At 34.2% G+C, this 6,660-nt stretch overlaps 1 long non-coding RNA gene across 1 annotated transcript; it reads left to right on the top strand.

Moving 5' to 3' along the window:
- Positions 1-1,990: 1,990 nt before the first annotated feature.
- LOC145204949 (uncharacterized) lies at positions 1,991-3,480 on the top strand. Its single transcript, XR_013853563.1, has 2 exons — positions 1,991-2,646; positions 2,721-3,480. It is a non-coding gene; the product is annotated as an uncharacterized LOC145204949 (long non-coding RNA).
- Positions 3,481-6,660: the final 3,180 nt, after the last annotated feature.

Genomic DNA, 6,660 nt, shown 5'->3' with positions numbered 1-6,660 from the left:
AAGGTTCTTTCATAAGTTAAACACCACAGCGTTAAAAGTGTTGAGAAAGCTTTTAAACAATTAGGTCCTCAGCTGAAAGTTAGTACACACTTCTTAAGTTAACAATTCATTTTAAACAACAAGTTGTACAACATTTAGAAAAGTGGCCATTTTATAGAAAAGGCAAATACCTTTTGGTAGAACAATATAAAAATAAAATTGTTAAAGCATACATAAGGTACAGTTATGTTTATTATGAATTAATCTGGGTTTCTGTATGTTATAATTTTTGTGGTAGACTTTGCATCTCAAGCAATGTTGAGGTTAAATGGGCTCCATTTTATGGATGGTGAGTTAAACCACTATCCTTGGGTATTACTCCATTGAGGAAATCAACTTTAAATGCATTTTTAAGTATAACACCTGCTTTTAAAACAAGATAGTTTTATCATTAGGTTTTTATAGTTTTTTTTTGCATCATCACAGGGGAGTTGGATAACTTAAAACTTTGTATGGGAGTAAGCAGGAAAAACAAGAATATTAACAAACATGTCATACAAGCATGGCACACCCTGACAGGCACAATCATAATTCGCTCACCTCATTGCAATGTAGCCAGTAGATATGGCAACACATTTAAAACTAGATCACCTAATCTTCAAACACAGTTACAGAAAAAGGGCCGGTAATGTGTAAAATGTGTGCAAAGTATGGCAAAAAATGGAACGCAACAGAGTGCAGCAAATGAAATCCAGTGCAACTAGTGAAGAAGAATTGGTAACAGTGGATGACCGAATTCATTAGGATATCTTGGTATGCAGATTCAAATGTTTCTCATTTAATTTTGGAACAGTAATGTGTCATTTCCCATCTGCAGGATTTGGTTGAAAGTCAAAAACACTCACTAATGAGTGGCAAGCCTCATTTTTTTAAAATGCAATGTAAAAATGCTTCAAAGACCATTAATCGGAGACGGTACCACCCTGATGTGGTTCATTGGGTAATTGAGTTGTTTACTAGAGCTTCAGCAGCATATAATCATCTCAGAACCAGTGGTGTTCTTATATTGCCATCATCACGTACTTTACAGTAGTACAGGTATAAGTTGCAATTTTACACATAATTTTTTGAACTGACATATCATCACACAATCCTAAAAAACACTGTATGGTAGATTGTTAAAAATATTGGCTCTGGTGCATGTGGTATCAATATCAACCAATTGGCAGTCAATGCTCTGTGGATGAAAAGTTAGTTTACAGCAGCAATTTATGCACTTTTTAATGTTTTTTTTAAATTTATTATTTTCATGTAGTCAAGAAAATTGGTATTCTAGGAAAGCCACTTAGTTGGATTTATTGACTACGGGGCCAGAAATGCAGACACCATAATGGCAACCCATATATGTAGTTATGTAGCAAGGTGGTACACATAATGCAAATTGTCCAATTCAGCGAATTCAAAGTCCAAAATTGCTACATAAATAAGGTTAATTGCCAGTTTTTTATGATATTATTAAGAAAATTCCAAAAACTAAAACATTTTTATCAAACTAAACGTCGCAGCTCAAAAAAACTATCGACAAGACGACAAAATATGTGTATGTTCTTACCTATGCACACGAAATGTGTACTTGTTCATTCAAGCGTGCAACGTCTGAAGGAAGGCAAAACCAATATATTCGCATTCATGGTAATTAAATTAGATTTGTTAAAATAAAAATGTTTAAAAAATACATCAACATAACATAACTACACATTAAAAGTTACATCTTGTTCTATGTAGTAATTCACCCGAGAGATTTTTTTAAAAATTTAGTCGGCAGACGAGTTGCGCATCTAGTGAATTAAGTTATCTATGCAAGAACAATGAGTGGTCCTTTTATGTTTTTAGAATTCTATGGTTCGACTCCCTCGTACAAGTACATGGCAATGCGTTTCAGTGAATAGTTTAATTGAAGTAAACTTTTATTTTGTGTTTGGGGTATGTTAAGTAAAAATACATGTTTTTTCTTTGGTGTAGCCTATTACATTGGTTAAAATTATTTTATGGGGGTTCCGCAAAGTTTGACAAAACACCTTGAGGGTTCCATGCCACTAAAAAGGTTGAAGAGCACTGTTCTATACCGTACTCTTTGCTGTCTCACCATAGATAACTTAATTCACTAGATGCGGTACACTTTTTTACAGTCAGTAGGGCATTAAGAACCGTGAAAGAAAAAATGAGTTTTATGACGTTACAATACAAGTGTCACAACTTGGCGACAGTCTATGTTCTTCGCTTACGCTTAGGTCAAGAAAAGATTAGTTTTAAGCAGATTTAACCTTAGTTTCTGTATGTTTTTTATTAATGTATCACGCAGAATATAAATTAACTTAGCATTAATATAAATGTAACTATATAGCCTTGATATGTTTCAGCGTAACCAGACTAGCAGTCGTCGCAGTTTGCAATTTTAGCGACTGAAAAATGCGAAGTGAAAATCATTACACGTAGTTTTCTGAAAATGCCTTTTTAGTGTTTTTAACCAAACGACGATATGCAACGGTCGCTACAGATTCGTCCGCTACTTCATCCGAATACAGCCAGCACTTGTATGGTTATTAAAAAACGCTACTAATATATTTACAGGCGTTTCCTAAAGCCTTTGCTGGAAAATAACTGCAGGTGATTTTTTTACCACAAAAATTTTGCAAAAACTGTTTATTTCAAATGGCAAAAAACACAAATGCGCTTTTCAGAGGAAGTCCAGAGACACAACATCTCAGCATAAGAATGACAAGATAGACAAACAACATAAAGACATGTGTACAAAACATTGCAAAAAACAGTTTAAAATATTCATTGCAATAGACTTTTAAAATGCATTAAATGGCAATTGACAGTCATCCTCACTGCTACAAGATGTTCTTTAAAAGAAGTTTGGTATGACAACTACCACTTATTTAAGTAACAAAGCAATACAAGGTTTTCAGTGGGGGTTAAAGTATAACTTGATAATACCATTAAGTAGAAACGTTTGGTCCTCTTTCTAAATGGTATACATAGTGATTTCACTCAGTCGTTTTTTTGCTTTTTCCATCCCTTATAGGTTTGTCCATATATCTTAGTATTGTTCTGTGGTATAAAATATTTACAGCTTGTAGATGTGCTTATGGTGGTGTGCCATCATCTGAAGTCCCTATAATTTGTGAATTTATGAAACTATGTTTTAACCACAAGAAATGTCATTCTCAGATAGATTGGTCATCATAGGTACTTGTTATGTATTCACAATTTCAGTAGCATTTTATTACACTCTATTAAAAAAATATTTGCAGGTTGGATCTGACACCTGCTTTTGGTGGTACTATACAAATTGCAGGGGGTCTCTATTGCAATTTTGTAACAATATATTATTGTGTCTTTGTCATGACTGCATTCAGCTGCTACATTTTTGTATGTTTACTTTCATTTTCTTCACAATTTACTTTCAAATAAACTTAAATCAAGTGCAGATTATTTTACTTGTAGAACTTTTTTACATCTAGCTAAACTTGCCAAAAATAGGCTGCACAAATAGTATTTTTTTTCACAAGAAAAGTATGAAAATTTTGTGATAATAATCTCTACTTGGAAAACTTTGATGATACAACTTTGTGTGTTAAAGAGTTATGTCATGGGAAAAACAGGTTAATAAGAGTTATACTTTAAAACGCAAAATAACTACTGTCAATATCACAGTGAGCAACAAGGTAGACAAACATATTATCCTGCTGCAATCGGTGTTCCCTTGTCTCTAGGCTTTACAACATATAGTGATAAAAAATATTTGTTAGGTATATTTTAAACTATATAAGCAGGCTCCAATTTCCAGTTTTGTTGTTAACCTGATAAAAAGTCAAGTTTTGCGGAAAATACTATTAAAACAGTTACATCTGATTATTAGCACAGACAAGTAGCAGCACAACTTGTAATCTAGTAAATCTCCTTCTACCTTTTAACTCAGCAATGTCCAGATGTGGAACCTTTTTGAAGTGCAAAGTACCATACAAGATCACTTCTTAGTAGCCTGCTGAAATAATGGAACCTAAAAAACACCTCTACACCCTGAGCATTGGCTCGTGGGGATTTAAAGTGTTTTACGCTTATTTAAACAAAGGTATGAAACGATTAAAGGTTGTACGTTTCAGAGTGCGAATTTTAAATAATTGCAAAGTCGTTTTATGTTTTTCCTAAAATTGATACTGACATTTTGAACAGTTTCTGTAGCAGCAAAAACCTAAAAATGCCCGAAAAAGTTTATGTTCAAATTTTAAATGTCTTGCAGGCGACCTTTGCGCAGATGTGGCACAATTATCGGATTAACGAGTCATAATTTCTCTTCACTTTGCCTTAACCTACAGTAAAAGCTGTCTAAACTCCACATTTAAACCCGCGCCAAACTGACAACAGCCCTCTTGTGACGTAACAATTACAGGCTGTGGTTACCGTTGTTAATGCCCTACTGACTGTAAAAAAGTGCTTACCACTAGATGCGCAACTCGGCGAAATCGCTCAGACAGGTCACGCTTGAATGAACCAGTACACATGGGCTTCTTTACAATGGCGGGTAATGGGTGAAGAGTGAAGATATTGGCAAAAAATCTCAATTTCTTGCATTAAACGTCAAATAACTTTGGAATTGAAGTGATCATAAACTTGCAGGTTACGTAAGTGTCATGTATCTTGTGTATTTTATTCGTTTTTAAAAGTTTATTGTGTGTTTCAAAAGGATCACTAACCGTTTTTGTTTGATTGATTTTTTATGTTAAATATACCGTGGACAAGACTAAATTCTCGTATTTGTGATTTAGTTGTATATCTGTGTAATAGCTAGGTTAGCCACACCGTGCCAGCCAATGGCAAAAAATCTTTGTTTAAAATTTGCAATCCTGAATTTCAAAGCAACTCTGATATGAAGAAACATTACAGCAATTTACAAAAATGTGTGCTCTCATTGCGTGACCCAACTTAGGGAGACATAATACATGCTTCATAAAGAAACGTAATATTAATTTCCTTTTAACCCACTTCTGTTGTCAAAATCAAACAGCAATTCTTTTAGAGCATTCATATGTGAAGATCACATTAAAAAAGTTAAAAATTGGTGCTTTGCCATCTAAAAAAATTCCTAAACAACAGTACAGGACAAAATTGGTAACATTGCCCATGAACATATAAATGTTTATTACAGCTAAAATCATTTGTTGTGGCCAAGACAGGCAGAAAAGCACCATTTGACAGAAAGGTTCTTTCATAAGTTAAACACCACAGCGTTAAAAGTGTTGAGAAAGCTTTTAAACAATTAGGTCCTCAGCTGAAAGTTAGTACATATTCTTAAGTTAACAATTCATTTTAAACAACAAGTTGTACAACATTTAGAAAAGTGGTCATTTTATAGAAAAGGCAAATACCTTTTGGTAGAACAATATAAAACTAAAATTGCTAAAGCATACATAAGGTACAGTTATGTTTATTATGAATTAATCTGGGTTTCTGTATGTTATAATTTTTGTGGTAGACTTTGCATCTCAAGCAATGTTGAGGTTGAATGGGCTCCATTTTATGGATGGTGAGTTAAACACGGTATTACTCCATTGAGGAAATCAACTTTAAATGCACCTGCTTTTAAAACAAGATAGTTTTTACCATTAGGTTTTTTTTGCATCATTACAGGGGAGTTGGATAACTTTAAACTTTGTATGGGAGTAAGCAGGAAAAACAAGAATATTAACAAACATGTCATACAAGCATGGAACGCCCTGACAGGCACAACCATAAAGGCCCGTTTACACTATGCTTAGCGGCGCCTAACCTAACCTTACCTTGCGACCCCTCCCGTTTACACTGCGATTATTGGTGCGTACCTAAGATTACTAAATAATATACTAGACGTCTTTTTTAGCTCACAGCAACTGTCTATGACCATAAATCACCACATAAATTTATTGTTACCTATTTTAGATCGAAAAAGCTTTGTTTCAATCTAAATTAAATCATATTTTGTTAGTAAACATGATTTTGCATCTTGGTAATCATACAGGATTGTTCTGGATGTTGTTGTATAGATTTGTGGAATGTTTATCTCATTTTCATGTTTATATAACATGTAGTCCGCTGTGCTAGGGTAAATGAACATTTTAAATGCAATTAATTACAATATTTAAACACAATAAAACACAACATGCAATCATAACCACGTAATAAATACTTAAATTGAAGGCAAAGAGCGTGCCATCATTTATTTTTAGCAAATAAACCAACTTTTTCAAATCAGAAACCCGCACACAGCGATAACACAAATCCGTTTTGCGCAGGTTCAAGCAGCTTGATACGCAGAAAAACGCTCGGTAGGCGATCGCTCGCTCATTTGTACGAGACTTGAGCGCCCGAAATCAGTCAAGCGCGAACCAGACAGAAAAAATGAAACAAACAAACTTACGCAGGTTTGAGCGAGCGCGATACGCATAGTGTAAACGGGCCTTAATTCGCTCACCTCACTGCAATGTAGCCAGTAGATATGGCAACACATTTAAAACTAGATCACCTAATATTCAAACACAGTAACACAAAAAAAGAGCCGGTAATGTGTAAAATGTGTGCAAAGTATGGCAAAAAATGGAACGCAACAGAGTGCAGCAAATGAAATCCAGTGCAACT

This window comes from Phallusia mammillata, chromosome 8, assembly GCF_965637545.1.
Source record: "Phallusia mammillata chromosome 8, kaPhaMamm4.hap1.1, whole genome shotgun sequence".
In the NCBI taxonomy this organism is placed as follows: Eukaryota; Metazoa; Chordata; class Ascidiacea; order Phlebobranchia; family Ascidiidae; genus Phallusia; species Phallusia mammillata.
The sequence above is the reverse complement of the archived record's forward strand: the minus strand, read 5'-3'. Positions and strand labels throughout refer to the sequence as shown.